Source organism: Herpailurus yagouaroundi, unplaced genomic scaffold, assembly GCF_014898765.1.
Source record: "Herpailurus yagouaroundi ecotype Mexico unplaced genomic scaffold, PumYag 183, whole genome shotgun sequence".
Taxonomy (NCBI): Eukaryota; Metazoa; Chordata; class Mammalia; order Carnivora; family Felidae; genus Herpailurus; species Herpailurus yagouaroundi.
In genome coordinates, this window is record NW_024412414.1 from 4,358,606 (window position 1) to 4,382,854 (window position 24,249).

General features: G+C 51.1%; 1 protein-coding gene across 13 annotated transcripts in view; it reads left to right on the forward strand.

Moving 5' to 3' along the window:
- The window catches only part of ATP2B2 (ATPase plasma membrane Ca2+ transporting 2), a 388,866-nt gene that overhangs the window by 84,725 nt on the left and 279,892 nt on the right, over nt 1–24,249 (forward strand). For 12 of the 13 annotated variants that reach the window (XM_040491970.1, XM_040491982.1, XM_040491969.1 and 9 more), the window contains exon 2: nt 1,182–1,226. The exons of the other annotated variant lie outside the window; for it this stretch is intronic. The gene's annotated coding sequence lies outside the window, so the exon portion shown is untranslated. The remainder of the gene's footprint in view (nt 1–1,181; nt 1,227–24,249) is intronic. 13 annotated transcript variants of the gene reach the window in all.

Below are 24,249 nucleotides of genomic sequence, written 5' to 3' on the forward strand. Positions count from 1 at the left end.
CCTCTCCCTGCTGCCCTGTGCCCTGGGAGAGGACCTGTAGTCATCAGTGCACTTCCTCCTCTCTCTGGCTTCCTGTTGGCTTTGGCCAATGGGGAGCTCCAGCAGGATATAAAGTGAGGGTGAGGGGAGAGATGTTAGGTTATTTAATATTCAGCCGTTTCCCTCAGGGTCCCCTTGGGCCGGCCACATGCCTTGACTCCAGGTGCCAACTCCTTTCGGGGGTCTTCTCTGTGCCTGGGTCTGGAATCCGTTGCCTCTTCCCACGCCCTGGGGGTGGTAGCAGCAGAATCCCCACTTCTTCTCCCCCCAGGGAAACCACACCACTCCTGCACACACTTTTGTGACAAGGTCCATTTTAAACCCTTAGGAGCGTGCCTGATTCGGCCCCCCCAGAACCGCAGAGCAAGGGCACTAGAAAGGGATGCAGGAGAGGAGGCAGCAGCCCCCGCCCCCACCCAAACTGTGTCTGGAGTCTGATGCCATCTTCCTTTTTTTTTTTTTTAAATGTTTATTTATGTTAGAGAGAGACAGAGACAGAGTGCAAGCAGGGGAGGGGCAGAGACAGGGAGACACAGAATCTGAAGCAGGCTCCAGGTTCTGAGCTGTCAGCACAGAGCCAGAGGAGGGGCTTGAACCCACGGACTATGAGATCATGACCTGGGCCGAAGTCTATGCGGAACGGACTGAGCCACCCAGGCACCCCTAGCTCCATCCTCTTATTCTTGATTTCTCCAAGGGGCCAACCTGGATTTCTCCCTCTGTACTTCTAGTCTGTCTGGAGCAGGAGAAGCGAAGGCACCGGAGGGAGCCCAGGCAGGCCTGAAGAGGGAGCACACCTGGGCTGTGCGGGTCCTGGTGGCAGATCCCACAGCAGGGACGTCACAGTTGAGCACTCACAGGGGCCAGACAGGTTGGGATTGGGGAGCATTTGTGGCCTGAGCTGGCAGCCCTCGTGTCTGCAGCCCATCGCTGGCCTGCTGGCAGATGGCCCAGAGGTACAGCTGTCCCCAGAGGGTCAGAAAGCCGGACTTTTGCTTGAAATCCCTCAGTTTCTAAATACTGGGATCAGTTCAAATATTAAATTTTAAACAGCCAGATCTGAATCTGGCCACCAGTTTATGACCTGGAAAATACAGGCCCCTCTGACAGACCTTTCTGATCTCAATCTCCTTTGCTTGTAGGTTTCCCACACCCGGAGTGCAGACTGAGAGCAGCCCAGGAAAGAGGTGAGTGTGAGAGCCAAGACCCCTGGTTCACCTGGAAGGCCTCAGAAGCCCCACTCTCACCTGGGCACATACTTCAGCACCATCAGTGGCCGGGTTTAGAAATACGTGGTTTGCGAACCATGTGTCTATACCACCTTCATTCTCTGTACCCCTCTTGTCCTGTGCGCCCCAGCCTTCCTAACCTTCCTCCCAGCATCTAAGCTCTCAGCAGCCACTCCAAAAAACCTATGGGTAGCAGTGGAGGAAGAGGGAAGCCAGAGGCAGAGCTGTAGCTGCAGTTTGGGCCTATTTCCTAAATGTGACTTCCCTGCTCCCCAGTCCCCCCCAGAGCCTGGATGTGGCCCCTTTACGTTAGTGTGATATTCTACCAAAATAGAGGTGCGCTTGGATTAATATATGTTCTTTTGCGATAAAAAGCAATACTCATGTGTGGGTTACAGGGCCGTCGTATCAGTCATTCACACTTTAGTATCTTTTAATGCCATGTGATTACTTTTTGATTACTCTCTTGCTGGGGTCAGCCACACTGAGAGGTTGTCTGATTTGGGAATGGAGGAGGAGCACTGCACAGAGGGCCCTGGCCCAGCCTGGGTACAGGGCCTGACGAGGACATTTCTGGTAACTTAGTGACTGTGTGAAGCTGGCTATGGCCCTGGCAGTACTTTGTTTGGCCCCTGTCCTTGGGGTGAGGCCTCTGGAGGCTAGTCTGTTGGCCTTATCACCATGATGGCCCTGGGAAATCATGCCCCCCAACTCCAAACCACCTGCGTATAAACATTTGAAGACACAGCCCCTTGTTTGGGGGACTGTCTGGGACCAGCCAGGCTGATCCACTACCGATGGCCTGGGGCTGCTACCCTCAGTGATCTCAGAGAAATCATCCTTCCTCAGGGGTGGCTGTGTGTGGAGCCCCCTTCATTCCTAGATGGAATCAGCAGTTGCCCCAGGGTGTGTAACTGGATAGAGCCTTCCGCATCCAACCCCCCTTCCGCCCCCCTGGTCACGCTGCCCAAATCGCCACCATCTGTGTCACTCTCTGGGAGAGGATGAGGAAGAAGCTTTGAAAGCTTCCATCAAAATGTTAACTGAGGGTTCGTGGTGGTTATATCCACATTGCAAGGTTAAATGCAATTCGAGTTTTCCGTTGTACATATCAAGCACATGCTACTTTGATTTATTTCACCCCCGAATGCTATCTGGGGTGGTCTAGTGACCCATGGGTGCTTGCGTCCATTGTAGCAATTATCTGACCACATTAGCTCCGGCAGGTAGCTGGGCCTTGGGGGAAGGGACATGGGACAGGTAAGTTTTGATGGGGAAGCGAAAAGTGGCGCTGGGGAAGGATTAAGGAGCTGTCAGAGGTGAACGTGGCCTCCTTCTCTGGTTCTGCTGTGCTCGTGAACGAGAGAGGCAAATCACCATCGTTGTTCGAAAACAAGGTCAACCTGGTTTGTTCCCTCCATTAAAGCACCCCCTCTCCCCTTTCTTGTTAAGTAACCAGGCTCTCACTTGAAGGGCAACTTCACTGAAGCCAGGGATGGATGTCCTGCTCTTGCACTGACTATGGCCCCATAACCGAGGTTTTCTTTCTTTCTTTCTGTCTTTTTTTTCTTTTTAAGATGTCTAAAATTACAACACAGACTCTGGGGAGCCTTTCATATGTGTGGTCAGAAATTGATACATTCCCTAAAGTGGCATAAGCTCCTAGAAAATTTTAAGAATTTTTAAAAGTTTCCTCTTTTGGAACGTAAGTAACCAGTAATTCCCCTTCTGGGAAACGTACCCTGAGGAAGTAGCCTGTGTACGTAGATTTATCCACACGGATGTTTATCATAGTATTATTTATGTTTGTTAAAAAACAAAAAACAATGTGAATGTCCAGCAGCGGGAGGTTGGGGGAGCCCATTTTGGTACAGGCAGATGGGTAGTGGATGAGTCTGGCCAGCCACTGAATACGGTTTGAGATGAATTTTTCATAACGTAGGAGAAAATGGTCTTATTTCAGTGTTAAGTGAAAAGGCAATTTGCCAAAATGTAACTACGTTAAAAAAAATGGGTAGAAAGAAACAAGAAAGGTAGCAGAGAGAGGAAGATTAGAGTAACAGATACCAAAGTGTGGGGGAGTAACAGGTGACCTATTTTCTTCTTTGTGCTTTTCTGCATTTCTTCCCACAGTGGAATGTTCACTATTTATCACAGAGAGTAGTCACAATTAGGAGAGAAATTCTCCCCACCCCACTCCACCCTGTGTATGTGTGTGTATGTATATATTTTGCTAGTCTGCTGTATAGGAAAGATTGTTATATTGGGGCTTTTCATTCGAAAGTATTCTTTTTCTTAACACATTTTTTTTTTAACCCAAACCTGTGTCACATAGTATGCTTCCATCTCTCAAACTGTGGTTCTTAGAGAGCTTTTTTGGAGGCTGTATTAGTTTGCTAAGATGGGCATAACAAAATACCCCAGACAGGGTGGCTTAGACAATGGAAATGAATTTGCTCACAGTTGTAGAGGCCAGAAGTCTGAGATCAAGGTGTCCTCAGGTTTGTTTTCTTCTGAGGTGCCTCTTCTTGGCTAGATGGCTGCCTTCTCCCTGGGTCCTCATATCGTCGTAATAGGTGTTGTCTGTGTCCTAATCTTGCCTTCTTAAAAGGACACTAGTCTGTTGGATTAGGACCCACCCTCATGACCTCATTTTGCTGTAATTACCTTCTTGCAGACACTATCTCCAAATATAGTCCATTCTGAGATACTGAGTGTTAGGTCTGCAACACATGAATTTAGGGGTCACATCTCGGCCCATAACAGGGGCAGCCTATTCTCAGTGACTGTGGCCACTATTTTGCAGAGCACTAAGCTTGAAGCTGGAGTGGGAACAGGGATATAGATGGAGAAGACATCGTCTCTGCCTTTAAGAGGCCCCTAGGGAGGCGTGATGCAGGCACCAAATGCAACCAGTACACGTGGGTAACACCTCACCTCTCCAACAGCACCCAGAAGCAAAAGTATGACCATTCCTGGTTGTGGCCTGCCACCAGAGAGTGGCTGTTCAATGTCAAGGCAAAAGAAAGAGTTCAGCATGCAAAAAAAGATAATTTTATTAAGACATTCTCAAGCATGTCTGCTGCGGTAAGAACCAGTGAGTTAGGTGTGAACAATTAAATCATTCAAAACTCAAAATTTAAGAACAGTTTTTCCTAGCATCACCTCAAAGGTGAAACTGGTGTATCAAATCAATGGTGGAGAAAAGGAATAGGTGAGCCATTGGGGTGTGGAAGGTTGTGGTTGTTGAGTTTAGCAGAAGCAGAGATGATCAGACCGGAGAGTAGTGTGAGAACTGGGGAGAGGCTGAGGCAGGCATCTAATGGCAGGCACCTTGGATTTAAGGGGAGGGTAGGAGGGAGCTACAGCAGGCTCTTGAGCAAAGGTGGAGCAGATTGAGAACAGAAGCTAAGAGAGACTGTAACAGAAAATCTATTTAGATGGCCTTTGCAGAGGTGCTGGGATGAGGGTCTAGATGTAAGTTCTGGAAGTGGAGCTGCAGAGGAAGATTTAGGAGAATGTTCACACTATTTCATTTTTCTGGGTCTCTTCCAAAGCCCTTCCCTCTGCTTCATCCCCAGCCTGGCAAACTCCTAAGCATCCTTTAAGACCCCATTCAAGGAGCCCCTCTACCCTGAAGCTTTTCTTAACCTCCCAGGAAGACACTCCTTCTCTTGACCTCAGCCCCACTTTAAAGCACTGACATAGCCTGTCGTGGGGATCTCTCTGCATATCCTGCTGTTTGCTGCCTGGCCTCACTGGGCCTCACTCAGCAAGTGTGGGTAGAGTAAGATTGATGATATAGTCAGTGGCTAGATATAAGCTGCATAGGTAGTTGGAGCATAACAGATTCAAAAATGATTCCAAAGTGAGTCTGTAAAATTTTACAAATTAGCAAGTTCCTGTTACAAGTGTGGCACTGGTGAGAGAGGAATGAGCAATGCAGACTCGGTCCCTACCCTCACAGAGCTTACAGCCTAAAGGGGGTAACAGAATAATAATTATAATGTGATGAAGGCAATGAACCCCTCAGCCTGCTGGGAGAGCCCAGCGGTGGGGGCTGCGTGGTGGAATCAAGGTGGGCTTCCTTGAGGAGGGGCTTATTTGAGGTGAAATTCAGAGGATATGTGAGGATGCATCTATCTGCACAGGTCATAGATGCTAGATGATGGGCCAAGATGAAGGTGAGGAAAAGGGACCCCAAATAGGGGAAGTGGTATTCCTGCCAAGGCACAGCCTATGGAAAGATCCTGCAGGGAGTGAGAAGCATGGGAAACACAGAAGCTGAGCATTGCAAGAACACAGAGAGCAAGGGAGGTGGCTGGTGAGATAAGAGGTGGAGGCAGGAGGGTAGCATCAGGGGGCCACCATTGTTGAGAGGGTTTGGATTTTAGTCTGTGAACATGAGGAATCCCCCGGAGGCTTCTAGTCAGGGCGTAACACGAACAGGTTCGTGATTTTAAAAGATGACCCTGGCTGCTGCTCTGCAGTGATTGGATGGTTGGGAGCAGGAGGGGGACCAGTGGGAGGCTCCTGTCCAGGCAGGAAATGGGGTAACCTTGATTTGATGGTGGCCATGGGTGATGAGAAGTAGGCAGAGGAGAATGGCTCTCACAATGTGGACAGAAAGAGAGAGAGAGAGTCAAGGATGACTCCAGGTGTGGATTTAGGCAAGGGCAGAGCATAGGACATCTGCACGGGTATTTGGGGGTGCTTTTGCCAGATGCTCACCCGATACTGAGCTCTAACAGTCCAACCGCCAGCCCCTCGGAGAAGTTCTCACAGTGACAGCAGCAGGTTGGACGGCAGGGAGGGTAGGACCCCAAGGTCCAAAGAGGCGAAGAGGCTGCCTATCTGAGGCCCAGTGTCCAGACTGGGACCCAGGACGGTGCCCAGCACCCTGGAGTTGTTGAGCATATGGCTGATTAAGGAAACATGACCCACAAAGCACCAAAAGTTGGTTTACCATTTTCCTCTGACTCAGCAAAATCTCTTCTCTCGGCACCTTTCCTGGGAGACTGAAAATCTGCCTTTATTCCTAGCCATCCACTTGGTACTGACCCTTTATTTCTTGCCCAAATGTCCTGGGACTTCCTCCTGCCCTGATAGATGTTGACACAGGAGTAAACTAAATAACATCTGATGGGTCTTCTCCCAGCTGCCTCTCATGAGACTCTCACAGTGACGCCAGGAAATGGGCCAGGAGGTGTTTGGAGTCTCCCCGTTCTACAGATAACAAAACTGAGGCTCAGGGAGAGGATGCCACTTGCCCGAAGTCACACAAGTCAGAATTGGGAGAAATAAAACTAAAACCCAAATTAGGAGATTCCACATTCAATACATTTTTCTCAATTGCGTTGTTTTGTTTTGTTTTGTTTTGTTTTGTTTTGTTTTGTTTTTTGTCTTCAATCTCTCGGTAACTTTTGAAGTAAATGACCTGGCACATTTTGCTTTCAGAGCATCTGTTTGTTGCCTGCTAACAAAACATTTTTTTCTTTGGCTCAAACTGTTTGAACTCTACAGCCCTGTTGTGATTCCTTCCACATCTATGTAAATAAATCTTTTTAACAGCCAGCTGCAAAGCAGAAGATTCTGAGACACTGGGTCATCCGTTTGAGATCTTTTCCAGAGGCTGGCCAGCTAAAGTGGTGGGAGGTGAGGTCTGGGAGGCTGGTGAGGGGCTAGATCATGAGGACTTTGGGATGGGGCGTGTGAAATTGTGAGCAGGGGAGTGAGGGGGGCTCACTTGTGTATTAACAGAAACCCCTTGACTGCTTTGTGTAGGGTAGACATGCATGGGGGAGGAGTAGAACCCAGGAGACCGGGGAAGAGGCTGTTGTGGTGTTTCAGGGGAGAGACAACGGTGCCAAACCCAGATGGTGGCAGCACAAGTGGGGAGAAGTGGCCCTGTTGAATAGATGACCCCTGGGGTGTGTTTTGACGCCAGCTGCGGTGGCAAAATCCAGATCTGGCTCTAATCGCCCAGAGTTAACACGGACCCCACGAGTTAAAGGACACAGTTCCCAACAAGACTGCCCCAGCTTCGGATGTGAGCTGCAAGTGGGGTGTGCAAGCTGTCACACTTCTGCTGGGCTGCCTACAAGTCTGAAGGGTTCCTATAGCCCCCTTCGTCTTGATAATTCACTAGAATGACTCACAGGACTCGGGAAAGCACACTACTTACAGCTACAGTTTTATTATAAAGGAGGAGCCAAATGAAAAGACACATCGGTGAGGTCTGGCAGGGTCCCACCAGAGACGTCTCTGCCCTCCTGGCACCTTGGTTGTTGACCAACCAGGAAGCCTCACTGAGTTCCAGTCTCCAGAGTTTTTTTGGTTTTTGTTTTTTCGCATTTTAGAGAGAGAGCGGGAGCGAAGGAGAGGGGGCAGAGTGGGAGAGACAGAGAATGTTAAGCAGGCTCCACTCTCAGTGTGGAGCTCAATCCCATGACCCTGGGATCATGACCTGAGCAGAAATCAAGTGTGGGATGCTCAACTTGCTGAGCCACCCAGGCGCCCCCAGAGTTTATATTAGGATTTCATTATGTTGGCATGAGTGATTCCTTAGCTACATGACTGAAGTCAGTCTCCATCCTCCCTCCCCTAGAGGTGGAGCTGGCTCAAAGCCCTGATCCCCTCATGCCATAGTTGGTGTTTCTGGTGACCAGCCCCCACCCTGATTCAGCTTATTAGCATAAACTCAGGTGTAGTCCCAGGGGCTCATGAACGACAAGACATACCTCTGTCACTAGGGAAGTTCTCCGGATTTAGAGTCTCCCTCCCAGGAACCGGCGTCAAAAGTCAGTCATATTCATTACTATAAACAGGGTTGACACTGGTGTCCTTTACTAAGACTAGCAGAAGACTGGAGGCCAGGGGTGGGGACTGGGGAGAAGTAGGTTTGGTTGGGGGAAATGAAGGCTAATGTTTTGCACACGTTGACTTTAAGATGTTCATTGGACGTCCAAGTAGAGGTGTGGAGTAGGCAGTTGGAACTATGAGTTTGGAGCTTAGGGAGAGATCAGTATATAGATCATATTTGAAGCCCCGGGACTGGATGGAATAACTCAGGGAGTGAGTGTAGTTGGGGAGGAAAAAAAGGAGCTGAAAAAAAGGAAAAAAAGGCAAGGCCTGCAACAGTTAGTGGCTGGGGAGGGGCAGGAGAAGTGGCGAGCGCTGGGTCCCCGGGCGGGTGTTTCACAAGGAGGGGTGATAAAGTCAGTGCTAAATGCAATAAGTCAAGGAAGAGGAGGACCAAGAAATGGCCACGGGACTGGACAAGATGGGGACCGCAGTGACCTTGAGCTGAGTGGCTGCAGAGGAGGAGAGGTGACAGTAGCCGCCTGGGGGGGATGATGGTGGGAATGGTTGGTGAGGAAGTGCAGACAGAGAGCAGGGACCCCTGAGGGGCTGTGGAGCCTGTAAGGGTTAAGATGGGAGCTGTCACTGCACAGCTGGCAGCCAGAGGGGAGTGGTCCAGCACTGTCTGTACCTAGTTCCGGGCCAGGAGCTGAAGGCATCATTTGGCAGTTCAGAGTGTGGCCGGAGAGAAGAGATGGGAGTCACTACCCACACAGTAGAACAGAGTGAGAGAAGTAGGATGTAGGATAACAGAGATGTAGAGCCAGGAGAAATCACTCCTTTTTGAGGGCGATCAGGGCGGGCATAGCAACAAGGTATTTTTGTTGAGTGCCTGCCTACCCCGTCCTGGGAACATGCCAAGCCCTCGAAATGAATTCTCTTATCTAATTCCCACAGTGCTGGTACTGTCCCTATTTTACAGGTAAAGGAAACTGAGGTTTATAGAGGCGGAGTCACTTATCCAAGGTCACACTCTTAGGAATTACCAGATATAGAAGTTAATGCAGACTATAAAGGATTTTTACAGGTAAAGGTAAAAAAGGGGAGCAAGGGGATAGGCTGAAATGAGAACTCAGAGATAAAAAAGCCTATGTGAGTTTGGGGGGCCCTGGCAGAGTCATTTGGAACAAGAGTGGGACAGGTCCAGGGGCACCTGGGTGGCTTAGTGAGTTAAGCATCCGACTTCAGCTCAGGTCATGATCTCACTGCTCATGAGTTTGAGCCCCATGTCAGGCTCTGTGTTGACAGCTCAGAGCCTGGAGCCTGCTTCTGATTCTGTCTCTGTTTCTCTCTCTCTCTCTGCCCTTCCCCTGCTTGCATACTGTCTGTCTGTCTGTCTGTCTGTCTCTCTTTCAAATATAAATAAACATTAAAACAAAACCAAAAAAAGAGTGGGCAGGTCCTAAGTCACATCTGAGTCACTCAGGAGAGGGACCGAGTCCCTCTCTAGAATGCCATTCTGCTCAGGTCCCCGGCAGTTTGCCTCCCGGCAGGCTCCTAACCTCTCCGGCTGCCTTCATCCAGTAAGGGGAGGGTAACACATCCCCGCCCGGGTCAGGGCACAGATATGAAGGCTGGCAGGCTGAGGCAAGGGAGAGCCTGGGAGGAGAAGGGAGTGGGGGCTGTGAGCTGAGAGGCAGGTGTGGATCCTACACACCCCTGCCTGCCCCTCGGCCACCAGCTCCACCCCTACCATATCCTCACTCAGGGTAGGAAGGAGCCTGCCTCTGCTGGCAGTTCTCATCATCCCTGTCTGTAGAAGAGGAGCAGCGGGCCCTGCCCACCCCTGCCAGGGTGCATAATCATGACTTAAAATATCGTTTGTGGAGAAAGCACTTAGCAGAAACGCCCAGGATAAACCAGGTGTCATCAGCATCATTCAGGAGTGGTCGGGAACCACCAGTTCTAACAGACAGATGGATGAATAAGGAGAATGCTTTCTGAGGTGGGATTTGGCAGCTGTTTGATTCTAAGATGTCTCAGGTGTGCCGAGGCATGCCTTTGAGCCCGTGGGTGCTCCCACCTGTGAAATGGGCACAGTCTGGCTGATTTGGGCTGCATGCCACCTGCTAAGAAGGACAGCGGAGGAAGGCCAGCCCAGTGGGATGCACTTCTAATACCTTTTGTGGTCACCGGGCGAGCTTTCCTCCTGGTCCCTCTGGCAGCGTGCATGGCTCTGCAGGGCAGACACAGAAACTTGGCAGGGCCCTCCCCATGCCTCCCATTTCACAGAGAAGTAGATGGAAACCCAGAGGGATTGGGCCAAGGTTCCCTCCAGCACGTGTTGACACTTCCTCCCTCAATCTTCGTATGCACCATGGAAGGGGAAGGACAGAGACAAGGAAGGAGACCGGAGGGAATAAGCAAAAAGAGGAGACGGGGAAGGAAAAAGACCTAAGGTGGAGGAGGGAGGCTCACCTTTGTATTCAAGAAGAATATTAGGAATCCCAGCTCATCAGACACTTGGAGAGCGAGTGAGGCCTGGAACATTCTTCATTTGGAAACCGTCAACCCAGTCCCTTTATCTGGACGTCCGTGATCCCACTATTTCACTCTCTTCATACAGCCAATGTGTTGGCGGTTCAGTCTCCAGTTGCATGGGGAGAAGCATCTAAAAGGAAAAAAGCACTTAAGGATACCTGCCGGAGGACATGATGTTCTGCCACACCCATGCATGATTTTGGAAGGAGCCTGTAAATGTGGGTTTGAAAATGCTCGGGATCTAGGGTCAGGCGACAAATGAGGCCAGGGCATGCCTGGCCCCCTCCTGCTTTCGGGCATCCACACTGGGCAGGCACCACCAGTTCTTGAAAAGCCAGTGCCTGCTCCACTCTCCCAGGGGGCTCCATGCTGCCTTCCAGAAACCCTGACTTGTGTGCCTTCTGGGCTGGCTCCTGGCTGTGGGTCGTATTTCGCAGCTTTCTGGAACTTCCTTACCTAGTTCTTGGTGTCTTCCATGAGCCCCTTGGGAGATTTGAAGGAGGGGACAGTTAGAGAGCCAATCATGTGTCCTGAGCAGCCACCAGGTGCAGAGTGCCATGCCAGAAGCTTTGTGTAGGTTTTTTAACTTGAGATTTATACCACTTCTGAAAAGCGTGGGCATCACTGTCTCTGTTTCACATGCAGGCATCCTGAGGCTCAGAGAGGTGAATGGCCCAGCCAACAAGTGGAGGGGAGCAGATTGGGAAGCTGGGTCCACAGGACCCTAAGTCTGGGTCTAGATTCTGCCTGCTGCTGCCTGATATGCACCCAGGATGGGTCTCTGAGGCTGGTGCTGATACTGATTCTGACTTTGTCTCTGGACTGGCTTGGCGATTCCTTTCTCCTTCCCCTCCATCATTTTTGCAAGCCCCAAGGCCCACTGTCCTCAAATGCAGTTCACATCAGACCCCACTTAGGGAATCCCTTGACTCAAATTCTGGAAGAGCCCCCAGGGTCCCGGAAATGCTCCCAAATTGGCCCCTTCCAAGAATAAGCAAAGGGGATGGGCCACTCTAGGAGTCCAGAGGACCGAACTGATTGGTCAGGGCTGGAAGGAAGGCTCATGCCCTTTGGTTTTGAAGAATGTGATCATCAGAACTCCAATGCCAGAGCCTAGCATTGTGTGTTAGGAAAAAAAAAAAAAAAAGATAATACAGATATAAGAAGGAAAAAAAGGGGACATGGAGAAGCAAAGGAACCAGGAATGGTTACAGAGAGTAGACTGAGTCACAGGATTTTCCTGAACTGCGATGAGCCCAGTGGGAATGTGAAACTTCACAGTATGGTAGGGGTTGAACGAGAGGGAGCTCGGGTCGTTGAAGAGTGACCTGGTAGTATGGGTCACTCAGTGTCAGGTCACACAGCCCACTCCCCCACCAGTGGACCAAAGGCACTGCAGTGTCCCAGTGAGGTTCACCTCGTCATCACTGTGTCGTCATCATCAGAAGGTGCTGAAAGTACAAGTGAGAGCCACTGCTCATTGTGTTGTGAGTTATATACCCATTCCTGGTAAAACCAAAACCCTGATAGGCAAAAGAGTTAGCTCTTACAGGGTTAACCTTCAGGAACTTGGAACCCCCCCTGCTATCCCTTCCCTTGCACAGACCATCAGAGGGCCTTCCTCTCCCCCATCCACTGGCATTCCTATATTGGCAAATGGTTTGCCGTCTGGCCCCCACGGATGGCCCTTTGTTAGATGTTTTTCTTTAATTTTCTATTTCTTTTTCTGCATACTTGCAAAGCCCCCAGCTTCAGCCAGGCGCACCGAGACTTGTAGTAGCAGGACTGATCGATGCCGGGAGGCTCCTTGCGGCTGCCAGAGCCGCAGTCCTGGGTGAGGGCGGCCGCAGGCTCTGCAGCATCGGCTCTGTCCGCCTCTGCTGCTGGCAGCCAGAGCTCCACACAGCTCCTCACCCCGCAGCCCCCTCTGGGCTGGAGCCCTGGAGCCCCGGGCACAGGAGAGGCCCGCTCCTCCTGTGCAGCCGGCCCAGGACACGCTTGGAAGGGTAGGTAAGTGAGGGTCTGCAAGTGCCATGGACCCACAGAGGCTGGGCAGGAGCTACAGGCTCTGGGCCTCCTCGAAGAACGAGGCTGATAAAGCTGTTGCTCCTGAGATTGAAGGAGTGAACAGCTCAAGAGCCTGTTCTTGGTGATTCTGTGAAGCAGCAGGGGGACTTGGCTCTGCTCACCCTTCAGGTGGCCCAGAATTCTGGGGAAGGAAGGTTGCTATTGGCTCATATCCAAAACAAGGCAGTTTGTAGGACTTCCCCGAAAGACTTTAGCTCCTTCCTTCATTCCTTGCCAGAGGTTTTCTGAGGCCCAAGTACATGCCAGGCTCCCTTCTGGGCACCAGGGGGTTTATGGAGGGCTAGAATGAGGCCTTTACCCGGAAGTACCCCTAGTCTTTCCAGGAGGATGCTTCCTTAAAGAACTGTAATGTCACATGTTGTGTGATAGGAGAGGGTCTTCCAGGGGCAGGGAGAGGCCACTCGGGCCTCAGGGTGCCAGAGGAGGGGCCATTTGGTTTGGGCGTTGAAGGATGAATAGGAGTTCTTCAGAGGACAAAAGGCAGCCAAGATATTATGAGTGACTGAAAAAAAGGTTTGGACATCCAACAAGGTAATAGTTTATAGTGACAGGCTCAGCAGGCCTGAGCAGGGGCTGCAGAAAATGAGCAGAAAAGACTGAGAATGGCCACATCATGAAAAGCCTCAAATGCCTGGTGAGGGAGTTTGGACTTGATCCTATAGGCAGATGAGAGGCACTGAAGATTTTTAAAGAATGGTGTGATGTGGTCAGTTTTGCATCTGAGAAAACTGAGTCTGGCTACAATGTGGATGGGGTGAAGAGGGACCCAGGGAGTACCCCCCCCCCCCCACACACACACACCAAAAAAGAAAACTGTGACCTTAAACTCTTGGAGGCCAGTGCTTTAGACCAAGGTAGTGGGGTTAGGAAGTGGAGAACCAGGGAGAGCTCTGCTCTTTTCTGAGTCCCAGTGGCAAGGCTGGGTGGGACACCAACTGTGAGGGCAAAGAAAGAGTCTGGGATGATTTGGGAGTGGGCCGTGGAGACTGGATGGGTGTTGGGGGCTTCTGGATGAGAGAGGGGAGGAGGGAAGAGGAGCAGGTGCAGATGGGAAGGGAGGAGAGGTAATGAGCTTGAATGTGGCCATGGTGAGCTAGTGATGCTAGAGGGCTATCGCTGCAATACGGTGTCACCCTGGAGGCGCCCTCAATCCCATGTCCCAGCAGGCTCCATGGTAAAACCTCGGGAGCAGCTGAGTCAAAGCCAGATGTATCACCTGCACACCGTCCAGATTCCTAGCCCTTCCAATGTGGTCACTGAACTTGTGGTATCAGCCAGCAGTGAGACAGGAAGATCTTACCCTGCCCCTACTGAATCCTTTGAAGCTTGGGACTAAATGATACTGGGTGCAAGTATGAAAGAGGGGTGCCATGTCTTTACTGAGGGCAGGTTTTCCAAATATTAAATGGGAGTGCTGCTGGGGAGGTTGGTAGTGGAGAGCCTAAACTTGAAATTGGACATAACAGAATGACTTCGTGTCCTGGCTAGGTGCCGGGAGACCCTAAGCATGGTATCAGAGGGGAAAGGGAAGGGGAGATCACAGGCTGGCTAATTGAGCATTGCCTTGGCCCCCCACTGACCCTTCTCCTGGGAGTCCAGGAATCCTTCTTGGTTTTGGAAAAGACCTTTGGTTAGGAGAAAGAAAAATTTTAGAGAGATCTTGTTTCTAAGTTGGGAGGCCCAATGCTGGAGGTCTGGGTGTGCCCAGCCTGGTGGGGGAGCCCCAGGTCAGAATTACCAAGACAGACAACTCCATTGTGTTGGACTCTGTGCTGTGCTTTCCCTTGCCCAGACATAACCAGTCTTCACCCAAGGGGATCAGAGAGGTAAAGGAGCTGGCCAGTGTCATAAGGCACAAGGCAGAACTGGGTTCCTGCCAAACCTGGCCAGCTCAGATGCAGGCTTTCTCTTCCCCCTCCACCAACCACCATGCTGATGGTGCCCCTTGGTCTCTGGGTGAAGCTGAGAAAGATGGGACACTTGAAGACAGTATGAGATTCATCACAAGATTACCAAATTAAGTCTTTTTTTAAAAAACATACAGTGATTGGAGGGGCACCTGGGTGGCTCGGTTGTGTCCAACTTCAGCTCATATCATCATCTCGTGGTCTGTGAGTTTGAGCCCCACGTTGGGCTCTGTGCTGATGGCTCAGAGCCTGGAGACTGCTTCGGGTTCTGTGTCTCCCTCTCTCTCTGCCCCTCCCCTGCTCACGCTCTGTCTCTCGCAAAATAAATAAACATTAAAAAAAGTAAAACATAGGCGCGCCTGGGTGGCTCAGTCTGTTGGGCAGCCGACTAAAGCTTGGGTCATGATCTCACAGTCTGTGGGTTCAAGCCCCACGTCAGGCTCTGTGCTGGCAGCTCAGAGCCTGGAGCCTGCTTCCGATTCTGTGTCTCCCTCTCTCTCTGCCCCTTCCCTGCTTGCTCTCTGTCTCTTTCTCTCAAAAATAATAAACATTAAACAATTTTTTTAAATCAATAAAAAAAAGTAAAACATACAGTGATTGGGAACAGCAGGATGTGTGCGTGTGAGTGTGTGTAGACTCATTTATCACACTTAGATTTATGGAGAACCTACTATATGCCAGGCCCTGGGGATACAGCAGTGACCAAGGCAGACATGATCCAGGCTCTCAGGGCATCGTGAGTAGGCATGTGAGAAAGGGTCTCACACATAACCAGATATACAAATATGTATGCATGCATTAGGGATCTCAACCAGTGTTGTAAGGATGCATGCGTTTGCCTCAACAGACACAGATACACGCCCCCAGGGCTCACACTCATGCATTTGCACAGCCCCACGCACACGCATTCACCCACAGGCGTTAACCAAGGAGAAGGAACTGGGCCTTCAGCCTGATATGATAGCCAGGAGAATTTGAAGTGCAGCCTGTCTTACTTCACCCTAGAGTCGAGCCCAGGACCTCAATCCAGGCTCCTGTCTCTACCCCATCTGCTAGCCAGGGGCCGAGCTCCCAGAATGGGATGGTGCATAGTGCAGCTTTGCGCAAGGGACTCTGCTGAGAGTTGCTACCACCATCGATCAACCACAGACCTGGGCACTTGGTATGCACTGTCTCTTTGTACATTTAATCCGGCTCTAGATGGGGGTGCAATTATTACCCCCATTTTATAGGAGGGAAATGAGGCTCAGAGAGATGGGGCCTCTTGCCTGGGGTCTCAGGCAGCTTATGCATGGCAGAGCCCAGACTTGAACTCTGAACTCATTTGGAAACAGCATCCCAGTGCTGGTGCTGCTCAGGGTGACCCTGATGCTGGGCCCACCTTGGATGGTGGAGTCCTTAGGTCTTCCTGATCCTTCCTGACAAGCTGAGACCTCCTAGGACATGGGGTACTTCTTTCCTGATGGCCCAGGCCTGGTGCCCAGAACCATAGTCCAGGTTCCCCTCAGCCTGGCCTCTCTGGGCAGTGACTTGTCAGGTGACAAGAACGACTTTGAGCCTAACTGGGGCAAGGAGACACTGCTCAGGATGGTGAAAAGGCTGACTTTGCAGTCAGACCCTCTGCCCCACTGCAGGCTTGGTCTCCCCATTCGTAAAATGGGGATAATAATGGTCCTCCACGTTGGGTTCTGTTCAGTGTTGAATGGGATCACACATATAAAATGCTTAGGTCAGAGCCCAGCACACAGGCTAGTACTGTTGTTTTGTTATTCTTAGCATGTATCCATCCACCCATCGACAGTTTTTTATGGGCCTATTTAGTGAGGGAGTGTCTTGTGCTCTAGAGATAGGGAGCAGCAGGCTCACGTTCCAGTGGGAGAGACGGAAGTATTAATAAGAGTACTTCGGTGCAAGAGATACTGGGAAGGAGATCCGTACAGGGTGCAGTGGGGGCACAGAAGGCTAAAGTGCATTCTCTCAAGAAGCAAGGGGAGTGCTGAAGTGGAGTCTCAAGGGCGGGGGTGTTTTTCCATCAGGGGGAGAAAGGGCATTCGAGGAGGAGGGATAAGCAGGCCAAAGGTCAGGACAAGAATAGTCAGATGCACTGGAGAAACTGTACATAGACCAGGAGGAGCAGGTTCTAATATCCACAGAGCCCAGGCATGTGATCTAAGTGAGAGAAGCAGGCCGGGGTAAGACAATACAGAGTGGCGGGGACTGTGGCCAACTGGAAGGTGTTTGATGGCTCTAAAGGGGAAGTAGGACTCGGCTTCAGGCAATTGTCGCTGTGAAGGAAAGCTGGCTCGGTGTTGTCAGGTGTCCTGAGTTTTTAAGAGAAGCCAGGCATCCAAGTTTTTGTGTGAAATCTCCTGACGTCAAAATATTGGTCTGGCACCTGGGGAAGCCAAACAAAATACACCCGGGGCTGCCAGTTTACAGCCTCTGGTTTAGACTCTCACGGAGGGGTAGAGGGTGGCATAAGAGGAGACGATGCTCCATGCTGGCAGGCCTGTGTCTGACAAGGGGCCAGGGCCCAGCGCACACGCAGGACCCAATCGACACTTGTCCTGCATTTGAGTCAGGGAATGTGGACGTTATCTGAAAAGTTAGGGTAGACTGAGGTTTGGGGCAGCAGACTGAAAGTGATGGCAAGTGTGTTTTATGGCCATCACTCCATCGGCCGCGTGGAGGCAGAGAGGTAGGACAGGATGCTTAACAGGGCTCCAGGGAGGAGGTCGTGGTGGCTGGAGCCAAGACTGTGAGGAGAAGGAGCGCTAGGATTCAAGAGGAATCACATGTCTGCAGACTGGAGAGGCTAGGAGACGGGGACCAGGGTGCCTGCCAGCTCCCTGGCCCACAGGGATGACTCAATGGCTGCTTCTCACCGAGGTGGGGAATCTGGGAGAAGTATGTGGGGGCAGAGGGAGGAGGGCCGATGAGTCTGGTTTGGGCCCTGTTAAGTTTAGATGCCCGTGGGACACCCAGGGGAAGATATGCCGTTTGGCCAAACCCGCAGCTCTCAAGAGAGGGAGGGCTGAAGACGCAGAGCTACACCCCCACCCAGATCTCACCCACTTTCCAGAGGCCTTTGTTCTCTGTCGGTTGCTCTTCGATCTGAGAGTTGAGAAGTTTATTTCTAGGGTGCTGGTTTGTGTTTTGTACCTAGAAAGGCCGAAGAAGGAGAAGGTGCATTGGTACTTAATGCCAGAACAAAAATCCGGGAACACATCAGCTCTGATCAATTTTCCCCCCACCTCCCCCGCTGCTGTGGCAGCAGAGGGGAGTGGGGTGGGCAGAGAACACACAGGTTACCCAGGCCCCGTAGGTCCTACCTAATAAAATCTCATTCCCAGGAGCCAGTCTCTGAGCTAATAGCTCTGCAATTCTGAACTCTTGCAAGGGGATTGTACCTGCACTCAAGAGAAGAAAAAGGATTTGCTAAGCAGATTGATGGTTGAACAAGCCCACTTAAGAGAGAAGGCTTTTAGCAACATCATTTGCATTGCGACAATGAGTGTACAAATTATAAATGACTGCTAATCTATTTTTAAAGCGGTTTTAAGACTTCTCATCTTGCTGTCAAGAGTGTCACTGAATATACCAAGGACATCCACAGCAACACTGTGCTCCTTTTGAAAAGAAATGGTTCTGTTCGAGAACTCACCTTTGTCGAGCGTCTGCCAAATACAAATGCCAGGCGCTGTGCTGGGCATTTCAGAGGCGTTGGATCATTGAGGCCTCCCAGCAGTCCTCAGAGGGGTGGCCTTGTTATTTCTTGCAGAGGAAAGGAAGCCAGGCCCAGAGGAGGTGAGGCACTGGTGCAGACTTGCTCAGCGTGTGAGCACGGAGTCTCCCGGGACAACCATCCACTCTGAGTTCTTTCTAATACGCCTCACGGTGAATTCTCACTGGCTCCAGTTTCTGTCCCTGAACCAGAACAAGGATGGGGAGAATGGGGCTTCCCAGGGTTTGGCAAGAGGGAGAGCTGAGAAGTCCAGACAAGGAAGAGGTCCAGTTCAAAGCAAAGAGAAATGACACAGGCTCAGAAAGGGAGGAGGTGGGAGGCTACCGGGGCTGGTAGCGGGGGTGGCCCGGTGCAGATCCCCACTTTGCCATGAGCTCCCCTTGAGCGAGTCTTCTCCCCTCTCCAGGCCTCAGTGTGCCCATCTGTGAAGGGTGGCATTCGTCCTCTATGTCAGGGTTCCCAGCTGCGGCCGTTCACGTTCCGCGTCACCATTTTCCCCGCATCTGAACACCACGTGCACCGTCAGCTGCTTGCTCTTGCCTTTGTCAGTTCACCCTTGTACTCCAGGACATTATTTTAAAGATTAATGGCATCATGCACTTAAATGGAATAGAATACCACCTGTCACACATAGAAGCGAGCCATCAAAATAAATACAAAGAAAACGTAATAATGTGGTGAAATTCTACTCAAGCTGTTGCGGCTTGAGGTCTGTTTATGCTCTCTCTCCCCACCTGTCACTCCTGCCTGCCTCCCTCTCTCTTGGTCTCTATTTCTGCCTTTGTTAGAAGGGAACAGGTTCTGCAAGTGCCAGGGGGCCGGGTGTCTTGGGTGCCCAAGACACACGGCCCGGAGCTAAGAATTTCCTCCTTGAGCTAAGTAGCAGGAGTGAGAAGGAGCCTGAACCGCTTTGCCACACAGTGAGGCGGCATCACTCAGTGCCTCCTGAAGTGGGCCCTCGGGTCCTCGGAGTCCGGGGTGGTGCTCTGCAGAAAGCCAGGCCAGAAGTTGTGTTCTAACCCTTCTGACAATGGCAAGTCTCCTCTTGAGAAACACACAGAGGGAAGAGAAAGAGGGCGGGGAGCGGGTGGGACTCCAGGAGAGCCACGCTTTCTGTGACCAGGAGGTAAGCATGGTTCCATGCTTTCCCCCTTTGATGCAGGTGCAGGGCCAGAGGGGGGCTCCAAGGGGGACTTCAATGCAGCGTTCCTCCTGCCCTCTGTGGAGAGTGCTTGAGCCTTGCCTTCTTTCTCTGCTTGGTGAGACCCCTCAAGTTTGCCCTCAGTCACCTTCAGGGTACAGCAGCCCCTAATCCCTGTAATCCCATATTAATGAATTTGCGTGCCTAGGAACAGGCTTAGTTGGGAGAAATGAAGAAAATGAAGCAAACTCCTCTCCCTTGCTGGGAGGCTGCTCCTAATAGGGTCAGAAAGTAGACTAAGTCCCACATCAACCCTGAGCTCCAGTCAGCCTCCGTTGGGGCTCTGCCCAAGTCCTGGGGTTATGGGTCCCCACTGTGGCCCTCCCCGCTGCCCCGTGCAAGTTTGTGTGGTATGTGCATGCTCATGTGTGTCCCCTTGTCTTTGAGGGGCCTCCCCTACTTAGCTTTGCTCAGTAGGCTTTAATGCGGGGAGGGGTGAGCAGGGGGAGGGACAGAGAACATTAGGCTGAAAGGACCTTAGGGACCTTCTGGTTCATCGTTTCCCCACAATTAAGAGTGCGAATTATGACCTCTTTCATTTTACAGATGAGGAAACTGAGGCCCAGAGGAGGGAGGTCTGACTGCCTGTCTAGAGCAGAGCCGTACCAGATCCAGGCTTTCTGACTCTGGGTCCGGTCATCGCTCCCTGCAGTCTTCCTGCTCTCAGGGGGCTGATGAGTGAGTGGCTTCAGAGCATGCCCCCAGACCAGCCAGGTGGGCATTCCCATTATGGGCCTTGGGCTCAGGGTTCGACCTAACTAGACTCCTACCTGTGCCAATTCTTTGTTCCAGGAGTGCCTTTGCTCATACTGGACTCCAATCACAGTCTCCGGGGGCGCTTTTCCCCCTTTCTGCCTAGAGATTGTGCCTACTTCCCCTGCACTTGCTAGGCTTGACACACAAAGTCTCTTCCCTCTTCAGAGATTCTGGAACCATCCCCCCTGGGCCAACCAGCAAGGCAGTGCAAGCTCCCAACGCCCCTGAGGGGACTGCCCCCTGAGGGTACCCTCACTGTGTGCGTCAGAACCTCCTCTTTCAGAGCAGCTGGGTTTTGCAGGATCAGAACATATACAGGTCTTGGGGTCTAGGGGTGTCCTTGGCTGCAGGATGGGACTCCTACCGGATGATGAGCCACAGCTGCAAACCCAGCCTCTCTCCCAGGGACATCTCAGTCTTGCCTTGCCCCTTCATTGCGTCCTCTGCCTGACCTCTTACCTGTTTTCCATGGTCAGCCCCTTTTGTTCCACCCTCCGTTATCCCAGGCCCTCCCCCACCTTGCAGGGAGGAAAAGGTTGGTTTTCTGTGATCAAGGTGAGCAGTCCCCAGGCACCCCAGGACTGGCCTTCAGGCTCTAGGAGCCCTCGTCCATGCTGTAGGCAGAGTTGGGCTGGGCTGGGCCAGGGGCAGGGAGAGGGGTACAGATCCTGCCGATTGAAGAGCCACAGCACCAACTCGTCTGCAGTTTGAAACCGGAGGCTTGTGAGTAAAGCCGTAGCCGACGCCACTGATGCCACCAAGCCTGTTCCCACCATGAAAGGGCCTTTTGTTTTACCCCTTGATTCCTGGGTGAGCAGTGATTCCATTTTAATTAAATACACAGCGGTTGGGGTTGAGCAAGCTGCCAAAGCCCTCTGTTCCAGGGCCCAGGGGGAGCAGAATGGGGAGGCTGGGGGCGTGCACCCTGCCAGAAAATGGTGAGCAGGGGGTAGGTGGAGAGCCCAGGGCAGGTAGTTGCATGCCTGTCAGCAGCTGGCTAATGTTCAGTGCAGAGGAATCCACCCTGCAGGACACCAGAACTCCTTGGGCATCTGGTTAACGGCACCTTCAGGGACACGCTTGGAAAATTAAACCCAAGGGCAGGAGGAAGATATTTTCTGATTTTACACAGGCCCAGTGGGGGCTCAAGGAGGAGCTGGTGGAGGGCTGTGCTGGGTGGCAGCCTTTCCACCCTCACCGGCCCCAGCCTCTCTGCTCTCTGATACCATCTTCTACACCTGCCACAGGCTGGTTTCCTGCCTAGAAACAGTCCACTGATCAGCAAACAGCACGGACAAAACTCTGAATTGAGAGGCCTGCAGGAAACTCAGCCTGTGTTACCCATCCCACCTTTCCCTTGATCCATCATCAAAGACCAGATGTCTCCTTCTCCGAGAAGCCCTCCAGGATCTGGGATATCCCCTACCACCCCGCACTCCGTGTTACCCAGCACTCTAAAACCATCTTGTTTATTTGAATTCTTGCATATTGGCTATCTCTCCCATGTAGAACATAAACTCTATGAGGACTGGGGCTTTGTTTTATTCACTCAGTGCCTGGCACAGATCTTGTACTCACTAATGGTTGAATGAATACACTTGGTAAAACCTGGGGACAAAGACTTCACCTAAAAAGCAGGATGCAATTGCAAAAATATAAAAGTCCATTGTGAACACTTTGATTTGGGGGATCAGTCAGCAGAGGTTCCCTGAGCCCGTGTCCCACTCTATGCCAGTCCTTGGGCTGGGTAGTACTGGGGGTATAGGGATGAAGCCAACACCATACCCACCTTCAGGGGGCTCTTAGTTCAGGGGAAGAGAGATACAACATCACAGTTCAGTGGGATAAGATTGTAATGGAGGTTCAGAGGGTGTCCAGGCAAGGGAATGGTAGGGTTTTCTGGAGGAGGGGACAGTCAAGGAGGATGAGCGAGGGTGTACCTGGGAGAGAAGAGCCCACAGTCAAAAGGTAGAGTACCCAGGGGGGTGAGGCCAATTCTGAGAACCATTGGTGAGAAACGGTGGAGCCTTGTGTCTGGAGGATAGGTGGAGATCTGTCTCTGAGGGGCTACAAATGCCACACCCAAGATCCAGACTTTGGAAGGCAGTAGGGAGCCATTGAAGGTTATTCAGTAGGGGCAGGATGCCAGAAGAGCTGTGTTTTAGGAAGATTCCTCCAGTAGCAGCTCAGAGGGTAGACCAAGGCCCCAGAGGATTTGGGTCCTGCCTCTGCTCCCCTTGGAGATATGGAATATGATCTCAGGCACCGGCCCCTCTCTGAGGACAATAGTTAGTGCAGGCCTCTGCAGAGGGCCCAGCAGTAACACAGGGGCAGGTGGGATCACTTACCTGATATAAGATATGCTTTCCTCTGAAGGGGATAAACTTCGTCCTGGATTAGTAGCCGAGAGAGCAGGTACCATATCAGCGTACCCTGGGTATGCTCTCCAGGCCTGGGACTACAGGTCATCACTCCTGCTTGGTCCCTTCTAGAGCTAAGAAACTACCCAGGAAATGCTGTCCCCTTGGTTAAAAGCATGTTGTGCAATCAGTCAACACACACTCATTTAGTGCAGACCCAGGTTTTTTGTTTGTTTGCTTGCTTGTTGACTTTATTCTGTTCAACCACAGATCCTCCCAGAGTATGGGTAGGTGGGGGGAACTGCATGGGCAAAGGTTCAGAGGTAAGAATGAGTTGAGAAGAAGTTGAAGAGGAGGCTAAGGGTCTTTTATGTTAAACCCCTGTTACCTCAGGGTAGAGTTCTTGTTTTCCTAGGAGGGTGAACAATTGGGAAATGTACAAACCACATTTCTTTGTGTTTACCCATTTATGTCTTTCAAAAACATAAAGCCTGTGATATCAGGCTAATAAGTGCTTTACATATGTCCTCTCTTAATCTTCATAATAACCCATGAAAGTAAGGACTGTAATTACCTCCATTTCACAGGTGAGTAAGCTGAGGTAGAGAGAGGGCAAGTCACTTACTCAAGGTCACACAGTTTGGGAGAGGAGTGACTGAGTTTTGAACCTAGGGACTCTGACCCCACAAATCCTGTTTTTAACCACCGTGGTAGTATTCTATCCTTCACATACCTCTGCAGCTAGCTTAGTTCACCCCAGATCGTACTCAGTTCACGTCTTTGTGAGGCCTTTCGAGAGCATGCATCTCAGAGGATCTTTTCCTTTTTCTGAATGCCAGTGAGGCCGATGCATTCTGAAGAGTCTCCTTGGCCAGTGGTCTTACCACTTATCCTCCCCTGACATCTGCCTTTCAACAGAAGCTGCAGTGTGCAGCCCCCTTCCCCATCAGCCCAGCCTGGAGTCTAATCCAAGGTCATGTTCTAATTCTTCCCTTCCTAATTATGTGACATTCACTGTCTGCAAGTTCTTTTCCTATGTAATCCTTATCATGTCCTTCTGAGGGTTGGTGGCTCAAGGACCATTTCATGGAGGAGATGAACTCAAAGACTTAAGGACCTTGGCCATAGTAAAAATTGCAGCAGCTAAAATGTATGTAGGGTCTACTTATAGGCAGTAGATACTGGTATTGTTGTTCCCTTTTAGCAGATGGGTAAACTGAGGCACTGAGCTCAGGAGTAAACTGATCCGAGGTCACAGCTAGCAAGAAATGGAACCGAGATTCAAACCCAGGAAGTCTGGCTCTAGCACCCACACTCTGAACCATTTCATTCAGCTGCCACACAGGTGTCTAATGGGGAGGTTAGAAACACTCGGTAAATATTTGGGGATGATTTAATTGCTCATTACTGACTCCTCTTTTAGTTCCATTGGTGGCTTCTTCTTTCTTTCCTTCTCAACCTAGGTTTTATGATTTCCCTCCCACAATAGAATTCTGTACACTGAAGGGGCTTGTTTTTAGTCACCTGAGAGAACATGTGTGTGTGTGTGTGTGTGTGTGTGTGTGTGTGTGTGTGTGTGTGT